This window comes from Sorex araneus, chromosome 2, assembly GCF_027595985.1.
Source record: "Sorex araneus isolate mSorAra2 chromosome 2, mSorAra2.pri, whole genome shotgun sequence".
Classification (NCBI taxonomy): domain Eukaryota; kingdom Metazoa; phylum Chordata; class Mammalia; order Eulipotyphla; family Soricidae; genus Sorex; species Sorex araneus.
Genome location: NC_073303.1, coordinates 321,477,305 through 321,504,488, shown reverse-complemented (window position 1 = coordinate 321,504,488; position 27,184 = coordinate 321,477,305). Strand labels below are relative to the sequence as shown.

General features: G+C 41.1%; 1 protein-coding gene and 1 non-coding gene across 3 annotated transcripts in view; one reads left to right on the top strand and one right to left on the bottom strand.

The window, feature by feature from the left end:
* The window catches only part of PAK1 (p21 (RAC1) activated kinase 1), a 163,043-nt gene that overhangs the window by 25,443 nt on the left and 110,416 nt on the right, over nt 1-27,184 (top strand). The gene's annotated exons all lie outside the window — the stretch shown is intronic.
* Nucleotides 22,827-22,930, bottom strand: LOC129402901 (U6 spliceosomal RNA). The gene has a single exon (XR_008628924.1). It is a non-coding gene; the product is annotated as a U6 spliceosomal RNA (small nuclear RNA).

Here is a 27,184-nt window from a genome sequence, read left to right as displayed (position 1 = left end):
GGTGCTTCAAGTGCTAGATCTAGAATGGTGCTGCCTATTCTGCTGACTGGGAAAGTGGGGGCATCTGTGTATGTTTCCTCACCTCACTTCCAAACCTCACTTCCAAACTAGTATGGGAGTGTGTGTCATTAGAGAACCTATACCACGTTTGGATATGTTGGGAAATATAGTTGTTTTGTTTTTCTTTTTTGCCTCATAGCTTCTGCTAGAAGTGTGTTGGAATTTACAGATTCCGCCATCAAAACTGGTAAGATGGCTTGTACCCTTTTCTAGTCTCAAGTTCTATTTCTTGAAACTCAATAAGCAGAACTTCTGACTCTATCCTGAATTACATTGAAATGATTATCAAATTTGTGGTACTTTTGTCGTTAACCTAGTAGCTTCATGATGATATGATAGTAAATTTCTTGGTATGAATAGATTTTTTTAGGGGGAGAAGGAGAATGGAAAAAGACAGAAGAGAGAAAGAGAGAAAGATTGATACTGATTTCATCTCCCAAAATGAAATAAAACAATCTCTTTCACTCAGTTGGGTCAATGGATCAATCAATAGTTCCTATCTCTGAACTACAAGAGTTTCTAGAAAAAAATGCCAATTGGGAGGGACCAGCATGAGTAAGTACAGTAGTTATGTCATTTGATTCTGAGCACTGTATACGGTCTGCGCCCAGCCAGGAGAGATCTCTGAGCACAGAGCCAGAAATAAGCTCTGAGCATCATTCAAAAACAAAACAAAATGAAAAAGAAGTCAATTAAGAATGTGCTAATTGTCTAAGCGTGAAGTCTTGAATTGATGACAGGTGAGGCGAATCAAACCACCATATTTGGTTTGGATGTATAATTAAGACCGAGAACTGGGCTAGATTTTTACCATCAGCTTTCCCCTAGGGCATTGGTTTTCGAAGGATGGTCTCTTGAGAACTTGTTAAAAATCCAGATTCCCAGGGCATGTCCCAGACCAAAATCTCTGAATACAGGTGTTGGAATCTGTTTTAACAGTTCCTCCAGGTGAGGATGACTTGCGAGCATACTTTTGAGTATTTACCTCACGAGACTGTGAGATGTCCTAATCAAGTTCTGCAAGTACCATTTGTTGAAGAGTCTGTCTTCACCCCGTTTCATGCTTTCAGCTCCTTTGTCAAAGATAGATGTGAGAGTTTGTCCTTGGATGTTCTATTCTGACTCTTTGGTCAGAGGGTCTATCCTTATTTCAGTACCATGCTGTTTTGGTCACTGTGGTTTTATAGTATAGTTTTAAGTTAGGTAATGTGATTACATCCTCCCTCCCGCCTCCCCCCCCCCCCCCCCCGTTTCAGTATGGTTTTGGCTGTTTGGTGTCTTTTATGATTCCACTTTATTATGGGCTGTTCTAAATCCTTGAAGAATGTCATCTTAATTTGTGTAAATATTGCATTGAATCTATATAGTAGATTAGGTAAGATGCTCAATTTATTATTTTTTTATTGAATCACCATGAGATATACAGTTATAAAGTTGTTCATGATTTAGTTTCAGTCATACAATGTTCCAGCACCTCAGCCTATACCAGTGGACATTTTCCAACACCAGTGTCCCTAGTTTCCATCCTGCCTGCACCCTACCCCACTCCGGCAGCCTACCTCTATGACAGATACTTTGCCTCTCTCTCTCTTTGCTTCTTTTAAGACTATCGTTTGACAATTTTATTCTTCTAGTCCAAGAGCAAGAATATTTTTCCATTTCTAAGATCCTTGTCTATTTCTTAAGTGTTTTGAAGTTTTCATTGTACAGATATCCCACCTCCTTTGTTAATTTGATTTTTATTATTTATTTATTTATTTTTAATTTATTCTTTTATTGAATCACCATGTGGAAAGTTACAAAACTTTCAGGTTTAAATCTCAGTTATACAATGCTCGAACACCCATCCCTTCACCAGTGCACATATTCCACCACCAAGAATCACAGTATACCTCCCCTCACTCCTACCTCCTCAGCCCCCCACCCCGCCTGTGTAACCGATAAATTTCACTTTACTTTCACTTTACTTTGATTACATTCTGTTAATTTGATTTTTAGGTACTTATGTTCTTGGACACTATTTTGAATGGGATAGATGCTTTGATTTCTTTCTCCTTTGATTCATTAATTTCATATAAGAGTGTGACTGATTTTTGTGTTTTGGCTTTGTAGTCAGCCACTTTGTTATATTGGTTTTTCATTGATGGGATTTAAAGTTACAAGCTTGGTCTGCTGTCAAAGAGACATTACTTAGTGAATTGTGGACCAGGAAGTATCCTGAACCTGATATCGGGACTCTGTTTCTTTAGATGTGTCAGTTTTTTTTTTTCTTTTTGGGTCACACCCAGCAATGCTCAGAGGTTACTCCTGGCTTTGCACTCAGGAATTACTCCTGGCGGTGCTTGGGGGACCATATGGGATGCCGGGGATCGAACCCGGGTCGGCCACGTGCAAGGCAAACGCCCTACCCGCTGTGCTATTGTTTCGGCCCCTAGATGTGCCAGTTTTTAGTATTGTCTTATTAGCTGACTTGTGGCCTTTTCCGTCTAGGGTGTTTCAGAAAGGAAGGAATGAATGAAGTTGAATCACTCAATTCTCTGCTGCTTGTCACTTTCAGCCTTACTTGTACTGTAGACAGCACTTCTTTTATCCCCCTGCCCCCCTCCCCCCCACATGCACTTTATCTAAACACTGTGGTTTAAAAAGCTATTCATGATGATTTGTTACAGACATTCAATATTCCGACACTAATCTCAACACCATTGTCTCCATTTCACGACCACCCTCAAGTCTGCCTCCATAGCAAACCCACAATAATTTATTTTATATTGCTTGTCACCACTACATTGCTAAGGGAATGGTGAAAACTATATCCATAGAGGAAAATTTATGAAAATTGTTGTATCTCAGCATAGTTATATTCAGTCATTGTCTGAGGATTTACTAAACTGCTGTTGCAAGCGAAGCATTCTGTGTCAGTGTTTTTGATTGTTGATATTGATTGGCTTCTGTGTTACATCTCATCCAATCTGGTGTGCTACTACTGGCTTGCCAGTGTTGTAGAGTCTGGAGGTGTTGCTTCAGAAAATCCAGAAAACTTAAATGGGCAGTCTGGAAGGAGGCATGGCAGCTGCTCTGGGGGGTGGGAGTGGCCTCCAGGGCTTTGTTTGAGCAGGAGCTGACCTGCCCCTCTCTGAGATGGCCCCAGAGGGCTCAGTCAGGAACTGGTGTTGTCTGAGGAAGTTTTGTGGCTGGTTGATCTCTTTGGAGATTTATTTATGAGTCTCTGGAGTAAGGCCGATAGATGAGCATACATGGCGGTGGTGGTGGTGGGATGTGGGCCAGTTCATTTATTTTTAATTTTTTTTGGTTTTTAGAAAGTTAATGTTAGATGACAGAGGTTCTGGAGAAACTGTTACTCATAGGACATGTTATAATAATTAAAACTTCAACTCCCAGCTGAAGGGAAGCCTAGTTTTGCCCAATTTGTCATCCTTTATATTTATTTATTTATTATTTTTGTAATCATAGATTATTATTATTTGTGTGTTGAATCACTGTGAATTGCTAAATTACTTATGATTGAGTTTCAGGTATACAATATTTCAACACCAGTCCCTTCACCAATGTCTACTTCTGTCTACCAGTGTCCTAGTTGTCTCTCTGGCCCTAGCCTGCTTCTGTGACATGCACTGTTTTCCTTTAGGCACTGTGGTTACAATATCGTCACTGGTAGAGTATCTTACTGTCTTGAATATCACTTTACCTCCTTTCAGCGCCCATCTTCTCCAGAGTGTGGATTTCCTTCCATAGTTGTCATAATGCTTCCTCCCCTGACCTAGCTCCCCTCCCCCACACCCCACCTGCCAGCCTCAGTGGCAGGATACCTTCTAGTCATCATGCTCTTTTGCCTTTGGACATTTGTTATTTTCTAACTATGTTTCTTTATATTCTGCATAGGAGATTATTCTGTGTCCGTCCTCTACCTTTGATTAACTTCACTCAGTATGATACTCTCCAGATCTATCATGTAGCAGCACATTGCATAACTTAATCTTTTCTTATGGCTGAGTAGTATTTCATTGTGTATGTGTTCCATGGGTTCTTGATCTATATGTCTATTCTTGGGCACTTGGCTTGTTTCTAGATTTTGGCTATTGTGAACAGTGCTGAAATGAACGTTGGAGTGCAGATATTTTTTCTGTGTGTGACCCTGGGAGTTTATCCCCATGAGTGGAATTGCTGGGTCATATAGAAGTTCAGTTCCTAGTTTTTTTAATGAATGTCTGTCTATATTGTTTTCAAAAAAGGCTGGACCAGTCAGCATTCCCAGCAACAGTGAATGACGGTCACTTTCCTCCTGCATCCATGCCAACACTGGTTGTTGTTATTGGGTTATTTTCTTTTTTCAAAAATGTGTGACAGTTTCTCTGGTGTGAGGTGATCCCATTGTTAGTGGTATAGAGCATTTAAAAAATATATTCCTTTTGGTTATTTGTATTTCTTCTATGAGGAAGTTTCTATTCATCTCCTCCCCTTTATCAGATAAGTCACCACCCTTATTTATTTATTTATTTATTTAATTTTGCTTTTTGGATCACACCCAGCGATGCTCAGGGGTTATTCCTGGTTCTGCACTCAGGAATTACTCCTGGCGGTGCTTTGGGGACCATATGGAATGCTGAGAATCGAACCCGGGTTGGCCATGTACAAGGCAAAAGCCCTACCCACTGTGCTATTGCTCCAGCCCCACCACCCTTATTTTATAAGTCAGAACAGTAAATACAGCTTATTTACAGAATCAGGACTCCATCTCCGCACTTATGACGATATACCATTGGATTCTCATGTCTGTTTCTGCTGCCGAGATGGACAGTCCTCGATGCAGAGTTCCCATCTCATTCAATCTGTGCCTTCTATTCTGAACACAGAACTGAAACAGAGGGATTTTTTTTTATTTAGTGAAGTAAATTAATTTTCATTGAACGAAACTTAGAAAAATGTGAGGGGAAAGAAAGGATCTACATGTTCAAGAGAGAACATGCGGCTCCTGAGTGGAAAAAGCCTCACGCAGTGAGACATAGAGATAAACAAGGAAGAACACCGGCTTGAAGAGACAGCACAGGGCTTTGTTGTTGCTGCTGTTTGGTTTGGGGCTGTACTCGGCTCTGCTTAGGGGTTACTCTGGGCTCTGCATTAAGGAATTGCTCCTGAAGGTGCTCAGGCGACCACAGGGGACATTGGAGATCGAACCTGGGTCGACCATGTTGAAGACAAACATCCTACCCCCTGTGCTATGGCTCTGGCCCCTATTGAGGGCCTTAAAAAAATTAATACATGGAAAAGTGAGAGTTGTGGAGTGTCGGAAAGTTGAAAGATATTAAGAATTTGTTTTCTAGTTCACAAGGCAAATTTTATATTCACTACAAACATTTCATAGAGATCAATTAACATGAACATTAAAATTTTAATGCTTTTAGGTCTGACTTTAGGGGAGAGACTCTCCAAACAATAATAGTGAGTTTTGTTGAAATATTGTATGCAATCAAAGTGAAAGTAAAGTGAAATTTATTAGTTACACAGGCGGGGGGGGGGCTTAGGGTGGGGGGGCTAGGGGCGTGGGGGGGCTTGGGGTGTGAGGGGGCGGGGTGGAGCTATACTGGGATTCTTGGTGGTGGAATATGAGCACTGGTGAAGGGATGGGTATTCGAGCATTGTATAACTGAGATTTAAACCTGAAAACTTTGTAACTTTGTAACTTTCCACAATAAAAAATTAAAAAAAAATTTTAATGCTTTATATATATTATAATTCTCGTTGGGCAAAATAATACTTCATTTCCTGTGTTAAATTGTGGGAAATCAAGGTTACACAATTAAAACATCCCAGACTATAAAATGTGTATTAACATGTTGATGCCAGTACTACAATTTATTTATGTTAATTAAACCACATTTAAGTGTGAGCTGATGGTGGTGTGTGCCAATATAAATATGTTGAGTTATTTTTAGATCTAGATTTTCCTGCTTCTTGCCTCTCTGGGCTTCATTTTCTTTTCCCTCCCTCCCTCCCTCCCTCCCTCCCTCCCTCCCTCCCTCCCTTCCTTCCTTTCTTCCTTCCTTCCTTCCTTCCTTCCTTCCTTCCTTCCTTCCTTCCTTCCTTCCTTCCTTTCTTCCTTCCTTTCCTTCCCTTCCCCTCCCTCTCTTTCTTTCTTTTTTTCTTTCTTTCTTTCTTTCTTTCCTTCTTTCTTTCTTTCTTTCTTTCTTTCTTTCTTTCTTTCTTTCTTTCTTTCTTTCTTTCTTTCTTTCTTTCTTTCTTTCTTTCTTTCTTTCTTTCTTCCTTCTTTAAACACCTTGGTCTACAAAGCTGTTTGTAGTATAGGTTTTTTTGGGGGTCATTCAATGTTCCAACACCAATCCCACCACCAGAATGACCTTCCTTCCACCATCGTCCCCAGTTTCTCTGCCTCCTCCGTCCCCCAAGCCTGCCTCCGTGGCATGCACAAAATAACTTATTTTATATTGCTTATTACAACAAAATGGTAAGTGGAATTATCAAAAAATAATTCACTAAAAGAAAGTGTGTGAAAATTGTTATATCTTACAATGGGGTTATTAAAGTCATTGTCTGAGGTTATGCTGAGCTGTTTGTTGCTCGTTAAGTGTCCCATGGTATTTTTTTTTTTTTTTGCTTATTGAACTTAGTTGGCTTCTACTTTGTCATCTACTTGGCTGTGCTCTTATTGGACTGTTAGTGTTGTGGGTTTTGGAGGTTGGTAGCTTACACTCCAGGAAATTAGGATCTTTAGAACTGGGATGGTTCTCGGTCCACCCTGCTTCCAAGGGTCCATCCCCTTCCAGTCTTTAGCCCAGAGACTGGTGTACCTGTAAGCGTCATCATTTTGGCTTGACATCTCTTCTGAGGTTAGTTGTGAAGCTGTGCCGTTGGACCATTTACATGGCAGCAGCTGTGAGTTGTGGGTCTGCCTGCTGGGACTTCAGGCAGTGTGAGGTAGTGAGGTAGGGTGGGCTGACAGGAAGCTGCCCGCCTCCACTTGGAGAAGACACCCAGAGTTTTCATCCAGAAAACCAGTGTGCCTGGGAGTTTCAACTGGAGTTTCTTCAGAGCTTAGTCATGAAGCAATGAAGTTGGGCTGTTTGTACGGTGGCAGCTGTGGGGTGTGGTGTGGCTGCTGCGGCTCTGGTTGGGGGGATCTCAGCCCACCCGCCCTCCCAAGGGCACTCCAGAGTTTTGTTTTTTTTTAAATTTTATTGAATCACTGTGAGATAGTTACAAGCTTTCATGTTTGGGTTACAATCTCACAGTGATCAAACACCCATCCCTCCACCAGTGCACATTCCTCACCACCAATATCCCAGGTATACACCCCCTTTCCCACCCTCCCCCTGCCTCTGTGGCAGACAATATTCCCCATACTCTCTCTCTACTTTTGGGCATTATGACTTGCAACACAGACACTGAGAGGTCATCATGCTTGGTCCATTACCTAATTTCGACACATATCTCCCATCCCAACTGGTTCCTCCAGCCATCGTTTTCTTAGTGATTCCCCTCTCTGTTCCACCTGCCTTCTCCCCTCTGCTCATGAAGCAGGCTTCCAACCATGGGGCAATCCTCCTGGCCCTTGTCTCTACTGACCTTGGGTGTCAGCCTCAAGTGATGTTATTCTATATTCCACAAATGGGGCACTCCAGAGTTTTCATGGACTTCAGGTTTTTTTGTCTGCACAGGTGTTAGACTAGGTAAACTTCAGCGTCATTTACGTGATGATCCTGTAGCTGTTCAGTTGCTTCTTTCCAACATTGATGTGCTATGGAAAATTGATGGTTGATCACTCGGTGGTCCTCTTGTGCCTTTCTCTTTAGACCACTGCTTAGTTTTCTTTCATGACCATTACCTGCATCGGGGATGTCCAGGGCTTACTTCTGGTTTGTGCTCAGGGATCACACCTGGTGGGCTTGGGAAGCCACATGTAGTCCCTAGATCCAGTCCAGGCCCCCATGTGCCAGCCACGCACCTACCTGCTGTACTATTGCTGTGGCTGCCCTTTAGTTTTCTTTTTAAAATGCTGAGGCAGTTTCTGTGTGGGCGAGTGTCTCCCTTTCGAGGCTGAAATGAATTATATAAGATCTTGGGAAGTGAAAATGTCTTCCTCAACCTGGTTGCACAAAACCCTACCAAGTCAAACCCCACCCCCAAAGAGGGAGGGAAAGCTTGGGCTTCTCAGCCAGTATGTGAGAATATATTTCTGAAGCTCTCTGAGTTAATTTTACTGTTTGAAGATGTGGTTTTATGTTTTTTTTTTATTCCAAAGATCTCACTCTTTAAGTAATTAGCTATTTTTGTGTTCTTTAATTACCATCCACTTTCTCAAGCTGACTTTGGGTCATAGGATACAAGCTATCCTCATGTTATGATACTTTATAACCACAGTTGTGACTTTATACTTGCCTCCAGTAAATATTTTCTGAAAGAGTTTCTCAGTTTATCTCTCTACTTGTTCCACTTTGAATTGACTTTTGTGTGAGGTGTAATATATAGACCCAGGTTTAATTTCTTACATGCAGTTAATCCAGTTTCCTGGCATCATTTATTGAAAGGCTGTCTTTACTCCATTTCAAATTCTCAGCTTCCTTATCGAAAACTAACTCTACATAGTTTTGTCATAGGGTATTTGATTCTGACCCATTGATTAGGGGCTCTATCTTTATTCTAGCAGTTTTGATTACTAGAGCTTTATTCCAAATTAGGTACTGAGATACCTTAATTCTTTTTTTTTAAATTTTATTTATTTATTTGTTTATTTATTTGCTTTTTTGGTCACACCCGGCGACACACACGGGTCACTCCTGGCTCTGCACTTGGGAATTACCCCTGGCGGTGCTCAGGGGACCATATATGGGATGCTGGGAATCAAACCCGGGTCGGCCACGTGCAAGGCAAACGCCCTACCCACTGTGCTATTGCTCCAGCCCCTATTTATTTTATTTTTTAGTTTTTATTTTATTGAATCACCGTGAAAAAAATACAAAGCCTTCAGGTTTAAGTCTTAGTCATATAATGATTGAACCCCTATCTCTTCACCAGTACACATGTTCCACCACCAAGAACCCCCAAATACCCCTTCCCACCCAGCCCCCACCTAAATAGCTAATGATCTTACTTTATTCTCTCTGTACTTTGAATACATTCAATATTTCAATAGAGAACTCACTATTATTGTTTGGAATTTCCCCCCAACAATCAGGCCTGCTGAAAAGGCATCATTTAATAATTTATTTTCATTGCTGAGAATGAAGACTCTATGAGCTCACGGTTTTGGATTTCTGATATTTTAGCTCAGTTCACAGTCTAGAAGCATTTCTGTAAGAAGCCGCTCTGGGTGCCAAAATGGGTTAGAAGACCTCTTGGGTCGTAGTCTTTAGGAGCAGAGGGTCCATTTCGTGCTCGGCAGCTCCAGATCTTATCTGGGCCAAGGGCGTGCTGGTACCTTCCACTTCCCATGATCGTCTATGAGCCACAAAACTGCAAAATTCATACCTCTGGGTTGGGAGTCTTAGAAGGTGGCTCTCGCCATGTGGATGTTGCTGCTGCCGCCGCCATTTTCTGCACAGAAAAACAGGGTGGAGAGGAAAAATCCATCCCCAGGCGGCATGGAGTTGTAGCACAGCTCACAGTCTAGATGCATTTCTGTAAGAAGCCGCTCTGGGTGCCAAGATGGGTTAGAAGACCTCTCGGATCATAGTCTTTAGGAGCAGAGGGTCCCAAGATACCTTAATTCTTAATTCTTAAATTTCTTATTTTAAATTCTTAATTCTCCAATTTCTTATTTTCCAGTCTAACTGGTTATTCTCATCTTCTCTGAATCCATACAAATTTTATTATTGACTTTTCTTTCTTGGAAGAAAGTTGTCTGAAATTGGATGGGGATTGCTCTAAATCTATATAATAGTTTAGGTAGGATAGTCATTTTAATAATATCAGTTCTTCCAATTTATGAACATGGTATATTTTTTCACTTCCTAAAGTCTTCTATATCTATGTTTTTTTTTTCTTTTTGGGTCACACCCAGCATTGCTCAGGGCTTACTACTGGGGGTGCTTGGGGGACCATGCTGGGGATCGAACCCAGGTCGGCTGCATGGAAGGCCCTACCCACTGTACTATCACTCCTGCCCCTCTCTATAAGTGATTTAAAGTTATTATGGTATAGATCTCCATGTTTTTTTGTCAAGATGATTAAGTATTAAGGTAATTGATATTTTGGGGTACTGTTTTAAAGAATAGCCTCCTTGATTGCTTTCTCCTGTGGTTCATTTTTTTTTTTTTTGCTTTTTGGGTCACACCCAGCAATGCACAGGGGTCACTCTTGGCTCATGCACTCAGGAATCACCCCTGGCGGTGCTCCGGTGCTCAGGGGACCAAATGGGATGCTGGGATTTGAACCTGGGTCGGCCGCATGCAAGGCCCTACCTGCTGTGCTATCACTCCAGTCCCTCCTGTGGTTCATTCTTTGTATACAGTATTTTGAGGGGGCTGAAGTGATACAATGGGGAGTGTGTTTGCCTTGTATGTGACCAACCCACCGTGTTTGATCCCCGGCATTACAAATGGTTCCCAGAGCACCGCCAGGAGTAATTCCTGAGTGCAGAACCGGGAGTAACCCCCGAGCATCACTTGGTGTGACCCAAAAAGACAGGAAGAAAAAAAAAAGGATGTGACTGATTTTTTGTGTAACATGTCACTTTGTTGTATTGGCTTATTGTTTCTAGGAGCTTTTTTTTAGGTGGATTCTTTAGGGTCTTCTATGTATGTCATGTTTTCTTCACATAGTGATAATTTGACTTCTTTTCCAATTTGGATCACTTTGATTTGTTTTTCTTGCCTGATTGCTATAACTAGGTCTTCTAATACTATTTTGAATAAACATGGAGAGAGTGGATATCCTTGCCTTTTACCTGATCTCAGAGGGAATTCTTTCAGTTTTTCACCATTAAGGATGATATATCTGGACAATTGATATATCCAAACTCCACACCAGGCTGTTTCCACTCGGGGCACCCCAGAGGGGGCAGGTGAGAACCCTCCCTGCCCCAAGGGGCCCAGCCTCAGCAGCTGACCTCCACTACCCAACCTCCCCCACACTCCAGGCCGCTTTCTGGACCACGGGGCACTTCCTACCCATTTTCCATAATTACCATACCATATTTGATGGAGTTCAGACAGTAGGCAAGTAGGCAACAAATCATAGAGTAATATATATATATATATATACATATATATACACACACACACACACACACACACACACACACACACACACACATACACACACATACCTCTCAGAGAGCCTGGCAAACTACTGAGAGTATCCCGCCTGCACGGGCAGAGCCTGGCAAGCTGCCCGTGGCGTATTTGATATACCAAAAAGAGTAATGATAGGTCTCATTCCCCTGACCCTGAAAGAGCCTCCAACCATTGGGAAAGATGAGTAAGGAAAGTCTGCTAAAATCTCAGGGCTGGGAGGAATAGAGACGTTACTGGTACCTGCTCAAGTAAATCGACGAACAATGGGATGACAGTGATACAGTGAAGGATGATATAGCTGTAGGCTTGTTATAGACAGCTGTTATTATCTTGAGGAAGGTTCTTCCCCATTTTGTTGAGGGTTTTTATTGCGAATAGATGTTGGATCTTGTCAAAGGTTTTGTCTGAATCAATTGATTTGATCATGTGGTTTTCATATTTCTTTTTACTAATGTGGTGTAATTTGTTAATTGATTTGTGTATAGTGAACCATCCTTGCATCCCTGGGATGAACCCCATTTGATCAGGGTCTGTGATTTTTGATATGTTGTTGGATTTGGTCAGCTCAGATTTTGTTAGGATTTTTCACATCAATATTCATGAAGAAGATTGGTCTGAAATTTTCTTTTCTGGGTGTTTCTCTTCTGCTTTGGGTATTAGTGTGATGTTAGCTTCATAGGAGGTGTGAGGAAGGATTCCTGTGCCTTTGATAATTTGGAAGAGCTTAAGGAGTATAGGGAGTAAATCTTTGAACCGTTCTGGAATGGGACTTTGTTCTTGGGGAGATTCTTGATTAGTGTTTCAATTTCTTTGTGATTGGCCTATTTTGGCTTTCTACTCTCTCCTCACTCAGCTTTAGGAAATCACATGACTTTAAGAATGTTGGGGGGGGGGGCGGTAATCGCATCCAAAGGAACAAAAGCAACCAGTGTTGGTGCGGATGTGGGGAGAAGAGACTCTCCAGAGACTCTCCAGAGACTCTCCTTCACTGCTGGTGGGAATACCAACTGGTTCAGCCCTTTTGGAAAACAGTATGGGCGTTTCTCAAAAAATTAGAAATTGAGCTCCATTTGACCCAGCAATACCACTTCTAGGAATATATCCCGGAGATGCAAAAAGGTATAGTAGAAATGACATCTGCACTTATATGTTCATCACAGCACTGTTTACAATAGTCAGAATCTTGAAAAAACCCAAGTGCCTGAGAACAGATGACTGGTTAAAGAAACTTTGGTATATCTACACAGTGGAATACTATACAACTGTTAGAAAAGATAAAGTCATGAAATTTGCATATAAGTGGATCTACCATGGAAAGTATCATGCTAAGTGAAATGAGTCAGAAAGAGAGAAACAGACATAGAAAGATTGCACTTTTTGCACTTATTTGTGGAATATAAAGTAACAGAATGGGAGGCTAACACCCAAGAATAGTAGAGATAAGGACCAGGAGATTTGCTTCACTGCTTGGAAGCCGACCTCACATGGAATGAGTAGAAGATTGCTTGTTTAGATTATTAGGCTAAAATTTTTATGGGGCTGATTCTAATAGTGTAATGAGGGTTTAAGATACAGAGTGGTCATTTGTGGAATATAAAGTAACAGAATGGGAGAGTAACACCCAAGAACAATAGAGATAAGTACCAGGAGGATTACTCCACAACTTAGAAGCCGGCCTTGGATGCTGGGGGAAAAGGCAGCTCAGATAGAGAGGGGAACACCAAGTAAAGGGTATTTGGAGGACCCACTCGGGATGAGAGATGCGTGCCGAAAGTTGGCTACAGACCAAATATGATGGCCACACAATATCTCTATTGCAAACCACAACATCCAAAAGGAGAGAGAGAGAGAGAGAGAGAGAGAGAGAGAGAGAGAGAGAGAGAGAGAGAGAGAGAAAGGGAATGCCCTGCCACAGAAGTGGGTGGGAGGGTTTGGGTGGGGGTGGTGGGAGGGATACTGGGATCATTGGTGGAGGAGAGTGGGCACTAGTGAAGGGATGGTACTCGATCATTGTATGACTGAAACACAAGCACTAAAGTTTGTAAGTCTGTAACTGTACCTCATGGTGATTCACTAATAAAAATTAAAAAAAAAAATAGAATGTCGAACTGGAGTGATAGCACAGCGGGTAGGGTGTTTGTCTTGCACGTGGCTGACCTGGGTTCGACTCCCAGAATCCCATATCATCTCCTGAGCACCACCATGGGTAATTCCTGAGTGTAGAGCCAGGAGTGACCCTTGTGCATTGCCGGGTGTGACTCAAAAAGAAAAAAAAAAAACTTTTTGCTCCAGTTTAAGAGCAAAAAGTCGTTCATAGTAACCTCTCATTGTATTTGAATTTCTGAAGTATCTGTTGTAACTCCTTTGCTTTTATGTCTAATATTATTTATTTGAACAACTTTTCAAATAAATCTCTTGCTTTCCTTGTGAGTTCAGCTGAATGTTTATCTATATTGTTTTATGTTTTTCAAAGAACCAGTTCCTGGTTTCATTGATTCTTTGAATTGCTTTCTTGGTTTCTATGTTGTTGATTTCTGCCCTAGTTTTTATTATTTCTTTCCTTCTGTTATTTTTTGGATTTTGACTCTTCCTTCTCTAGATTGTAGATATGTCTTTAGAATGTTGAGTTGGGCGTTTCCTTCTTTTTAAATGTAGGCCTGCATTGCTTTTGCTGTTTCCCATGGATCTAGTAGCTTGTGTCTTCATTCTCATGAATTTCAAGGAATCTTTTGATTTCTTCCTTTATTTCCTCTTTTATCCAGTTGTAGTTAAGCAGTGTTCTGTTCAGCTCTCAAATGTTGAAAAATTTCCTATCTTCTTTCTGTGATTAATTTTTAATTTCATGGCATTGTGATCTGATAGGGTAGCACTGTAGCACTGTCTTCCCGTTCTTGATCGAGTTGCTTGAGTGGGCACCAGTAACGTCTCCATGGTGAGACTTGTTGTTACTGTCTTTGGCATATCGAATATGCCACAGGGAGCTTGCCAGGCTCTGTCATGCGGGCAGGATACTCTCGGTCGCTTGCCGGGCTCTCCAGAAGGATGGAGGAATCGAACCTGGGCAAGGCAAATGCCGTACCTGCTGTGCTTTTGCTCCAGTCCCTGAGAAGGTAGTTTGTCCAATTTTTATCTTTGTAAATGTTTATATAAGTTGTGCCTTAATATGTGCTCTATCCTGTAGAATATTCTAGGATCATTAGTGAAGAACGTTTGTTCTTGATTTCGTGATGCAGAGCCCTTTGTATGTCCATCAGTCATAGTTCTTTCAGTTCCTCATTTAGGGCTCTTTTTCCTTCACAGATATTCTTTCTTCTTTTTTTTAAAATTTATTTATTTTTAATTAGTGAATCACCGTGAGGGTACAGTTACAGATTCATACACATTTGTGCTTATGCTTCCCTCATACAAAGTTCGGGGACCCATCCCTTCACCAGTGCCCATTCTCCACCACCAGTAAACCCAGCATCCCTCCCACCATCCCCAATCCCATCACCCCCCCACCCCACCCTGCCACTGTGGCAGGGCATTCCCTTCTGTTCTCTCTCTCTAATTAGCTGTTGTGGTTTGCAATAAAGGTGTTGAGTGGCCACTGTGCTCAGTCTCTAGCCCTCATTCAGCCCGGAACTCCCTTCCCCCACATGGCCTTCAACTACATTATAGTTGGTGATCCCTTCTCTGAGTTGCCCTTTCCCCAGAATATGAGGCCAGCCTCCAAGCCATGGAGTCAACCTCCTGGTACTTATTTCTACAATTCTTGGGTGTTAGTCTCCCACTCTGTTATTCTATATACCATAGATGAGTGCAATCTTTCTATGTCTGTCTCTCTCTTTCTGACTCATTTCACTCAGCATTAAACTTTTCATGCCGATCCACTTAAATACAAAATTCATGACCTCCTTTTTTCTAACAGTTGCATAGTATTCCATTGTATATATGTACCAAAGATTCCTCAACCAGTCATCCGTTCTAGGGCATTCGGGTTTTTTCCAGATTCTGGCTATTGTAAACAGTGCTGCGGTGGACATACATGTGCAGATGTCATTTTGATTATACTTTTTTGCCTCTCTGGGATATATTCCCAGCAGTGGTATTGCTGGGTCAAATGGGAGCTCAATATCTAATTTTTTGAGAATCGACCATATTGTTTTCCAGAAGGGCTGAACCAGTCGGCGTTCCCACCAGCAGTGTAGAAGGGTCCCTTTCTCCCCACATCCTCTCCAACAAAGGTTGCTTTTGTTCTTTTGGATGTGTGCTAGTCTCTGTGGTGTGAGGTGGTATCTCGTGGTTGTTTTGATCTGCATCTCTCTGATGATTAGTGATGTAGAGCACTTTTTCATGTGCCTTTTCGCCATTCGTATTTCTTCCTTGGTAAAGTTTCTGTCCATTTCTTCGCCCCATTTTCTGATGGGGTTGGATGTTTTCTTCTTGTAGAGTTCAACCAGTGCTTTATATACCATTGATATCAACCCCTTATCTGATGGGTATTGTGTAAATATCCTTTCCCATTCTGTAGGTAGTCTTTGTATTCTGGTCACTGTATCTTTTGCGGTGCAGAAGTTTTTTAGTTTAATGTAGTCCCATTTGTTGATCTCTGTTTTTACTAGATTGCTTAGTTCTGTGTCACCTTTGAAGATACCTTTATCTTCAATATCGTGGAGGGTTTTGCCGACCTTGTCTTCAATGTACCTTATGGTTTGTGGTCTGATGTTGAGGTCTTTAATCCATTTTTATCTGACTTTTGTGCATGGTGTCAGGTCAAGGTCTAAGCCCATTTTTTTGCATGTGGTTGTCCAGTTGTGCCAGCACCATTTGTTAAAGAGACTTTCCTTGCTCCACTTCACATCTCTTGCTCCCTTATCAAAGATTAGATGATCATACATTTGGGGTTGTGTGTAGGGATATTCCATCCTGTTCCATTGGTCTACAGCTCTGCCTTTGTTCCAGTACCATGCTGTTTTAATTGTTACTGCTTTGTAGTAAAGTTTGAGGTTGGGGAGGGTGATGCCTCCCATCGTCTTTTTCCCAAGAATTGTTTTAGCTATCCTTGGACGTTTGTTGTTCCATATGAATTTTAGGATTGCTTTATTCATTTCTTTGAAGAATGTCATGGGTATCCTTATAGGGATCGCGTTGAATCTGTATAATGCTTTGGGGAGTATTGCCATTTTGACAACATTGGTTCTCCCTATCCACGAGAAGGGTATATGTTTCCATTTTCTCATGTCCTCTTTGATTTCATGGAGTAGCATTTTGTAGTTTTCTTTGTAGAGGTCTTTTACTTCCTTGGTTAAGCTGATTTCGAGGTACTTGATTTTCTGGGGCACGATTGTGAATGGGATTGCTTTTTTCATGTCCCTTTCCTCTGCCTCATTGTTTGCATATATGAAGGCCATGGATTTTTGGGTATTGATTTTTTAGCCTGCAACTTTACTGTATAAATCTATTGTTTCTAAGAGTTTCTTAGTAGAGGCTTTAGGCTTCTCTAGATATAGTATCATATCATCTGCAAATAGTGAGAGTTTGATTTCTTCCTTTCCTATCTGGATGCCCTTAATCTCTTTTTCCTGTCTAATAGCTATTGCAAGTACTTCCAGTAGTATATTGAAGAGGAGTGGTGAGAGTGGGCATCCTTGTCTTGTGCCTGATCTCAGAGGAAAGCCCCTTAGTTTTTCCCCGTTGAGGATAATGCTTGTCGTAGGCTTGTGATAGATGGCTTCGACTATCTTGAGGAAAGTTCCTCCAAACCCCATTTTGGCGAGGGTTTTCATCATGAAAGGATGTTGGATCTTGTCAAATGCTTTCTCTGCATCTATTGATATGATCATATGGTTTTTATCTTTACTTTTGTTGATATGGTGGATTATGTTGATTGATTTCCGAATGTTAAACCATCCTTGAAACCCCCGGATGAATCCCACTTGTTCGTGATGTATGATCTTTTTGATGAGTCGTTGGATCCTATTTGCTAGTATTTTGTTGAGGATCTTCGCATCGGTGTTCATCAAGGATATTGGTCTATAGTTTTCTTTGTTAGTGGTGTCTTTGTTTGCTTTTGGTATTAGGGAGATGTGTGCTTCATAGAAACTGTTTGGGAGAGTTCCTGTTTTTTCAATTTCCTGGAAAAGTTTGAGGAAAACAGGCAACAGGTCTTCTTTAAATGTTTGGAAGAATTCGCTAGTGAAACCATCTGGGCCTGGGCTTTTGTTTTTGGGGAGGTTTTTGATTACAGTTTCAATTTCCTTAACATTGATGGGTCTATTCAGGTATTCCAAGTCTTCTTTGTTCAGTCTTGGGAGATTGTAGGAATCGAGGAATCCATCCATTTCTTTTAGGTTCTCCTGTTTTGTGGCACATAGACTTTCAAAGTAGTCTAATGATCTTTTGAATCTCACTGGTTTCTGTTATGATGTCCCCCTTTTCATTTCTGAGTCGATTTATTAGTGTTCTCTCTCTTTTCTTTCTTTGTGAGTCTTGCTAGTGGTTTATCAATCGTATTTATTTTCTCGGAGAACCAGCTCTTTGTTTCATTGATCTTTCGGATTGTCTTTTTGGTTTCCATGTCATTAATTTCGGCTCTAATTTTTATTATTTCTTTCCTTCGATCTGGTTTGGGTTCCTTTTTCTGGTCCTTTTCTAAGGTCTTGAGTCGTGAAGTCAAGCTGTCTGTGTGGGCCCTTTCTTCCTTCCTGAGGAATGCTTGTAGAGCTATAAATTTTCCCCTTATCACGGCTTTACCTGCGTCCCATAGGTTTTGGCAGCTCGTGTCTTCATTCTCATTTGTTTCTAAGTATTTTTTGATTTCTTCCTTGATTTCCTTCCTGACCCACTCATTGTTCAACATTGAATTGTTTAATTTCCAAGTGTTTGATTTGATTCTCCGTGTCGGTGAGTGGTTAGCTTCTATCTTCAGCGCATCGTGGTCTGAGAAGATGGTTGATACAATTTCTATTTTTCCGATTCTATTGAGGTATGTTCTGGGGCCCAGTACATGGTCTATTTTAGAAAATGTTCCCTGTGCACTGGAAAAGAATGTGTATTCTTTCTTTTTGGGGTGTAAGGCCCTGTATAGGTCTATTAGGCCTCTCTCTTCAATTTCTTCTTTCAGAGTCAGTGTTTCCTTGTTGAGTTTTGTTCTTGTTGATCTATCTAGAGGTGATAAGGCCGTATTGAAGTCTCCGACTACGATTGTGCTGTTACTGATGTCCTCTTTGAAGTCTGTTAGGAGTTGTTTTAAATATTTAGCTGGTCGCTCATTAGGTGCACATATGTTTAAGAGTGTGATTTCTTCCTGTTGTACATATCCCTTGATAAACAGAAAATGACCTTCGCTATCCCTTTTAATCTTTTTCAACCTGAAATCTATGTTGTAGGATATTAGGATGGCCACTCCAGCTTTTTTAAGGGGGTTGGTTGCTTGCAGGATTTTTTTCCATCCTTTGACTTTGAGTCTATGTTTAGTCTGTTTGTTCAGGTGAGTTTCTTGCAGGCAACAGAATGTTGGGTTTAATTTCCGGATCCGTTTTGCCACTCTGTGTCTCTTGATAGGTGCATTTAGGCCGTTGACATTGAGAGAGATTATTGTGATGGGATTTTGTGTCATCTTTCTGTGGGATTTGTTGTTCTTATGGGGCTCCTACTTGTCTCACAGTAGTCCCTTTAGACCTTCTTTCAAGTTTGGTTTTGAGTCTATGAAGTTCCTGAGCTGTTGCTTGTCCGAGAAGTAGTGTATGTTTCCTTCGAGTTTGAGTGAGAGTTTAGCCGGATAAAGTATTCTTGGTGAGGCATTCATTTCATTGAGTTTTTTCACTATGTCCCACCATTGTCTTCGGGCTCGGAGGGTTTCCTCTGACAGGTCTGCTGTAAATCTGAGGGGTGCTCCTTTGTATGTGATTTCCTTCTTTGACCTTGCTGCTTGCAGAATTGTGTCTCTATCCATAGCATCCATCATTCTGACTATGATATGCCTTGGAGTCTTTTTATTTGGGTCTCTTTTTGCTGGTACTCTTAGGACTCCTTGTATCTGGATGCCTGCCTTCTCCAGCTCTGGGAATTTCTTAGCAATGATGTCTTTGACTGTGTTTTTTTCATTGGGGTTACTTCCCTGTGGTTCTGGTACTCCAATGATTCTAATTTTTTTCCTCTTGAAGTCATCCCCTAGGGCTCTGATTCGTTCTATAGCCATTTTGAGGTCTTTGGCCATGATTTGTTGTTGTCTGTAAGTTTTCTGTAGCTCATCTTCTAGGTCGTTGATTCTGTCTTCGGCTATAGTCATTCTACTGTTGAGGCCATCTAATGAGATTTTTAGTTCATCTACCGATTCCTTTATTTGTGTGACTTCCGTTCGTAGGTTTGAAATTTCTGCTCTCATTTCTTCCTGCATTTTCTTGGTAGACCGTTGCAGTGCTTCATTCATCTCCTCCCGTAACTTATTGGATGTCTGTTCCATGGTTGCTTGTAATAGGTCGACTCTCCTCCACATTTCCTCTCTGAATTGTTTATCTGAGAGGTCGTAGATGTGAGTAGCCCCTGATTATGTTTCTGGAATCTTTTCGTTTCCCTGTCTTGGTGGAGGGGATTTTCGCTGCTTCTTCATCTTGATATGGAAATGTAGAGTCTGAGCTTTGTGTTTCTTTATTCCTGTTCCCTCTTGTTGTGGGAAGGAGGGTTTCTGTTTGTGCTACGCTTCCCTTATTCACTGATAGGTTGTATAAAGTTAGACTAAGGTAATGGGTATTTTGCATAGGTGGTTCAGATGATTAAAGTGATTTTCAAAGAAATAGACAATACCTATTATGCTAAGGAGAGATAATATCTGTGGAGATAATATCTGCGGCCTGGTTAGCAGTTGGCCGCTCCGACAGAAGGCCACGCCCACTTTGAGACCACGCCCACTGAGATACAGGCCACGCCCCCAGAATCTTCCTGGCGGGGTCGCAGTTTCTCGCAGGTAGGCGCAGCGCAGGGAAGCGTTTCCAGGTCAGTCCTTACCTGTTCAAGACGTGTGAGATGGGGCGGCGCTGGTCTTGATTGGCTGAGGCGGCAAAGTGGGAGAGGATGCAGAGAAGCCCAGGCCGGCAGAAAGCCGACTTGGGGGACAGTTTCTCAGGTCCGCGCAGTGCAGGGAATATTCTTTCTTTTTTTAATTGAATCACTGTGAGATAGACCCATATCAAGCTGTTCATGCAGTGTTCACCCATCCCTCCATCAGTGCACACTTAACTTATATTCTGTCTAGTTGATCTGTCTAGTGGGGAAAGTGGAGTGCTAAAGTCTTCCACTACTATTGTGTTTTCATTGATGTGTTTCTTTAGGTTTGTGCATAGAAGCTTTGTGAACTTTGCTGAGTCTTCATTTGGTGCATAAATGCTAATGACAATATTTCTTGATTTATTGCTCCCTTGGCCAATAAGTAATGTCCATCATTGTCTCTGATTACTTTTTTTTATATTCAGTGGAATTTGATCTGAGATAAGTATGGCTGTCCTCTTTTTTTTTTTTTTTGGTCTTGCATTGGCTTGAAGGATTGTTTTCTGTCTTTTGACTCTAAGTCTGTATTTATCCTGATAGATGTGTATTTCTTGTAGGCAGCATGTAGGTGGATTTTCTTTCCTCATCCTAGCATTGTATGTCTTTTAGGGGAGTGTGGTCCATTTACATTCAGAGAAATTATTGACACAAAGTGCTGTATTGCCATTTGTGTGTGTCTATGTGTGTGTGTGTGAGAGAGAGAGAGAGAGAGAGAGAGAGAGAGAGAGAGAGAGAGAGAAAGAGAGAGAGAGAAAGAGATATCCCGTTGTTTTGGCAAGAGTATCCCCATGCAATAGTTCTATTCCCAGTTCAGGGTTCCCCCAAGGACTACTGGGGAACCTTATATGGCCCATATATTCCCTTCTATCTCCCCAAAACCTAAAAGTCAAAATGCACCAGAGAAAAATGTACTTTTTGTATATTATACTATGTAATATATACATATTATACATTAACATATACATAAATATACATATTTATTTCCTATGCATTGTGTATTGTGATATATGCAAGAAAAAATAACATAGTATTTTGAATTTTTGTAAGAAAAAACAAGAATTGTTTTGTGATACTTTGAGTTTTATATTTATGCATTCCTGTGTCTACACTTACATGTGCATGGTCTCTGTATGAAGTGTGTTCTTATGTAGCTCTGGGCAAAACAGTGTGAGAAACGCCTCGGAAGAAACTACTTGCTGTTTATGGACTTATTCGTAGGAGCCAGCACCAGGCCTGGAACCAGGACTCTGGTGCATATATAATGAAGACAAGTCACTTTAAAATTAATTGCATATGATACAGAAACTTAATATAGTTTTAAAGAAGGGGGAAATAACCTTGAAAAACAAACTGATGAATATTAGTTTATTTAGTTATCTGCTGTCTAAAAAATCTGAGACCAAATTAAAACATTGTCTGTGGCAGTGAGGCAAGTTCCTTTTGCCTTCATTTTCTTTATCTCACAATGGTAATAATCTCAGGTTGTGAAGATTAAGTGAAACAAATTTACTGCTGAGGTTGGCTCATAAAGAACATTGCTTAATATTTTCCTAGGTTGAAGTGGTCATGGCAGGTTTTTAAGGGGAGACGAGCATTGGGTATCCAAGCAGTAAGAATTCTCTTTGGAGATGTTTGAGAGCTGCTAAATAAGGATGAGTACTCTCTTCGAGCTCTCAGTGCCTTCTCATAGGTGTCCCGTCTCCGTATCTTTTTCTCGTCGGTATACCCACAGTCTTTCTTTTCCTCTGCAAACTTCCTGGGGAGAAAGTCCAATCTAAGTTGTTACAGTTTGCCTTTGACCCCTCCCAGAGGGCTGGTTTATTTCCATAGATAGGGAAAGGCAGTACACCCTGACTGTCCACTTTTCAGGCAGAGGCTCCTGCTTCAAGTTCAGACGCTGTAGTGGAAAAGGCTCCAAGCAGAAGCAGCTCGGACTGGCCCCTTCGAGAAACAACCTTGGGTAAGGTTAAGGGAAGGCTGGCGGCGTCTCATCAGAGCCTGCAAGCAGCTCAGGCCTGGATGGGCAGATCCGTAGTGAAGATCGACAGCTGGAGGGTAGAGAAGAAAGGGTGGCCTTGACTTTGACATCTCATGATTGTCGAAAGGAAATTGATCTTTCCAAATGGGGCGAGTTGGTTAAAAGAGAGAGGGAAAGTAAGAGAGGGAGGAGTTAAACAAACTAGGAAGGGCAAGAGGACATGCTTGCAGGGACGCTCAGGAAAGAGACAGGTGACCCGGGTTTCAGTCCTGAGTTCCCACAAAATCATGGTATTTTGTAGACTACTTGCCCATTTTAGATCTTCACAAAGTAAGACCTCCTTTAAACCCATGCATGTCTAAAATTTTCTACTTCTTAATTTGAATCGAGAGGTGAGATCCAAGTAGAAGATGAAGGAATTCAGGAGAGGAGGAGGAAAGGTTGATTTGTTTAGTCCATGGTAGTGTTTTCTAACCTTGAAACTTAGTATTTAAAAAAATGTGGAACAGTTTACAAATGTGTCATTCTTGTCTAGGTAGGGGTCATGCTAATCTTTGTATTATTCCAAATGTAATATATGTGCTTCCGAAATGAGCACAAAACTTGTTATTTTAGATCAAACATACTGGGGATGGGATGTTTAGCAGCAGCTTTGTCCTCTGCCCACAAGATGCCTCTACTCAGTACATGGCAGCTCTTCCCACGTCCAGTTCTGATGGTGAACCATATCCCGTATCTCTCAACACCGCCAAAAGTGCCTGGGGAAGCAGAAAAAAATATGGTTGAGAACCAGTGGTCTAGATACCTGTAAGTTGGGCGATCATCTAAATTATAAAATGAATAAAGTTAAGACTGAGCTACTACGGCTCAAAGGGTTAGAGCACATGCTTTGCATGCTGTTGCCCCAGGTTTGACCCTTGTCACTACATGGTCCTCTGAGCACCACTGGGGAAAAGCCTCTGAGCACTGAACCAGGAGTAGAACCACTGAGTACCCCAGGGTGTGACCCCCCAAACCAAAGCAGTTATGATAACAATAGCACGTCATAATTGCGTAGTACTTACTATGTCCCTCTAAAATACATTAACTGCAACTAGAAATATTAACTCATTTAGTCCTTTTCATAATCCTGTAAGTCCATGTTTCACAGGGCGGGGCGGGGGAAGATAACTGGAGATAACTGCAGCTTATGTTTTATGCATTGCTAGATGTCAGGAGACTGTATTAACTTTCTTGCATGTATGTATTTTTTTCATTCATTTCATTCTCACAGTCCCTCTGTGAGGTGGGAGTCGTTGTTGCTGCTTTGCAGATGGGGACTGTGTGGTGGCCCTGTACTGAGCATTGGAGCGTGCTGGCATAGTTTAGTTTCTATGATACTTGATCCAGCGGTAGAGTAGAGCTGTCCAAGGTAGCTCACCGCCTTCTTAAGCTTACTACACTCACAGGAAGGGGCTGAAACGAGAGGAGCGGACTGGCATTTGCTGTATGTGTGTTTCATGTATTTTTGTAGTTAATCATGATGCTTCTACCACCTGAATCAGCGGTAAATCAGGTGATAGCATTTGTCAAAGGAATACTGGGCTCCTGTTTGTGAGGGTGAGCTAAGAGAAGCTTTGATTTGTCATCAGATTTTATCCGTGAGGTTTTCTGCTTGTGTGCTCTCTCCACCTCATTTCCGATAAGCAGTGACTCTGTATCACAGGGTGTGATTATGTGATGACCGGCTTTCTTTAAAAAAAGATCTGGAGGTGGGAGAAATGATACAGGGGTTAAGGCACTTGTCTTGCATCCCGCTGACCCTGGTTCAACCCCTGGCCCCACCTCTGATCCCTGAGCTGGCCAGGAGTGATGTTTGCGCCTAGGGCAGTGGTGAGGTTTTTGTGGAGATCTGGGGGAGATAAGATAGGACAGTGGTCAAGGTGTGTGTCCATCATGTACCTGACCCAGGTTTGATTTCCGGCCCCACAAGGTGTGTGAGGTTCTCCAGGTCCAGGCTTGGAGATCCCTGGCTTGCTGGGTTTGGCTCGGAGGCCCCCGACACTGCACAGATAATTTCCAGCACTTGAGGGGTTGAGCACACTGCATCCTAAAGCTGTGCACTGACCCTTCACCAGAATCGCCAGTGGGACTTCCCAGACCCCCTGAGCACCACTTGGGACCCCACTCCCAACCCCACCCAAACATCTGACTTTTGCAGCATTTTATCTTGTAACTTCTATAAGTATAGACTTAGGTTTAAACAGACATTTTTGTTCACAGTATCTCAGTTTAGCGTCTAGTGTCTATTAGCTACTGTTATTTGTAAAATTTCTGAATCTAGAGGTATATGGAAAGGATATGGCTCAGTAGCAATATGATGGCAATTTTGGGACTAGATATGACTTTTCTTATCCTCAGGTTCAGAATTTTTTATATAATATATTACTTCTTATCATATTCTGTTACCTTAATTGATGTACATGATTTTTCTGTGTGACTTTAAACAGATCTCTCAGTTTCCCTTCTTGTAAATGGAAGTACTAAAGGGCGGGTCTTTCCGTCTCTGGATGCCCAGTGATGCAGTGGCCACAAGTGCCTGCTGAAAAATGGCAAAAACTGCTCTCACACTTCTTGGCAATCCAGAAGTACATATAGTGTCCAATATCCCGAACATCTTTTTGTTTCGGAGGTGAGGGGTTGGTCATGGTTTACCTACCAAAACAGAAAATAAGTTTGAATTTTAGGAGAAGGCAACACTTGGTATATCTACTTATACCTCTTATTTACTCAGGATTGCATTCTGGTTCTGACATAACCAGAACCAAACACTTTAAGTGTTTGTTCAATATTTATATATTTTCATAAAAACAGTAACAAGAAGTCTCACAATGGAGACGTTACTGATGCCTGCTTGAGCAAATCGATGAGCAAAGGGATGACAGTGATATTTTCACATCTCACACACATTTTTCTTTTAGTTAGTGGGAAAATATATAAATTGTTACTTAAAAGTTACTCAAATTACATAAAACAATTGTTTAATTGTTCCTTAATTTAAAATTATTTACAAAGTTACTTGAGGGGCCTGAGTAGTAGTCCAGTGGGTAGGGCATTGTCTTGCATACAGCTGACTCAGGTTCCTTCCCTGACATCCCATATGGTTCCCTGAGTACCATGAGGTGTAACTCCTGAGAGCAGATTCAGGAGTAACCCCTGAGCATTGCTGGGTGTGACTCCCCTTTCCCCTAAAAAAAGAGTTACTTAAACATTTAATTTAAAAAGCTACTTAAATTGTATGAGAAAAACTTCTTTCCTTGTTTTAATTATTTTGGTCAGTAAGACTAGAGGAAAGAAGTGTTCTATGAGAACAAATAAGAACAAGTGAGTGAAATCAGTTGGAAACAAGGTACTTTCCATCCATCTTACAAAAGTGGTAATTGCTGCTATTCTTCTAAATTTACAAAAAGAAAATAAAGTTCAGTGAGAGGTCAATCTGAGTGCCATCAAAGGTCACTGGCATTGAACCCATATTATATGCTTAAAAATCACTTAACCTCTGTGTGTATATGTAGAAGGAATGTTTTTTGAGGCTTTTTTTTTTTAACCACACTCAGAAGAACTCAGTCCATGCTCGTAGCTCTGTGCTCAGGAATCACCTTATGGTGATCCGCAAGGGGTGCTAGGGATTGAACCTGGGTTTGCCACGTGCAAGGCAAGAACCCTATCTGGTGTTCTATTTCTCCAGCTCCTGTATAAGGAACATTCTTATTGAGATAATTCACATACTCAGAATTCATCTACTTAAGATGTACAGTTCAGTGTTTTTCAGTTTATTCTTAGGATCGCCAACTATCACCATAGTCTTAGTTTTAGGACATTTATTCTCCTAAAAGAAAGCCTGTACCCCTTAGCTGGACTCAACATCCTCCATCCCTACCTTACTCTAGATCTAAGAAACTATTAATTTACTTTTGATTTTTATATATTTGATTTATCTGTTTTGGACATTTGTGTAAGTAGAGTCATACAAAGTGTGGTCCCTTAGATCTTGTTTCTGTCACGAAGTATTTTTGAAAGATTCTTTCAAGTTGTAACATAATTAAATTTTGTTGAGTATATCTGATGTTTTTACTGAACAAACACCATTGTATAGAATTAAATCTATTTCTGTTTATTTAATTGTACTCTTGCTGAGTAATATTCTATTGTAGACCATATTTTACTTATAGATCATGAGTTGTTTCCCCCCCCCTTTTTTTTTGCTATTAAGAACACTGCTGTGAACATTTGTATACAGTTTTTGTGTAAATGAATAGTTTACTTTATCTTGGGTATCTATGCAATAGTGGAGTTGCTGGATCATAGGTTGTTTAATTTTTTTTTTTTTGGGAAAAGAATATTATATTTATTTTATTTATTTATTTTTATTTTTTTTTTAAAGAAATATTTTATTGAACCACCGTGAAAACAAAAAAAAAATACAAAGCGTTCAGGTTTAAGTCACAGTCAAATACTGATTAAACCACCATCCCTTCACCAGTGCACCCGTTCCACCACCAAGAACCCCAATACACCCCCCTCCCACCCCACCCCCATCTAAGTAGTTGATGATATTCCCATTATTCTCTCTATATATTGAGTACATTTCATATTTCCATACAGAACTCACTATTGTTGATTGGAAATTTTCCCCAACAATCAGGCCTGCTGAATAAGCATCATCTAATAATTTCTCTTCCTTGGTAAAAGTGAAGCGGCCGCGCGGTTTTGGGTTTCTAATACTTTAGCTCAGTTCACAGTCAAAATGGATGGCTGCAAGAATCTGCTCTGGTGCCAAAATGGGTTAGGAGACCTCAGGATCACAGTCAGT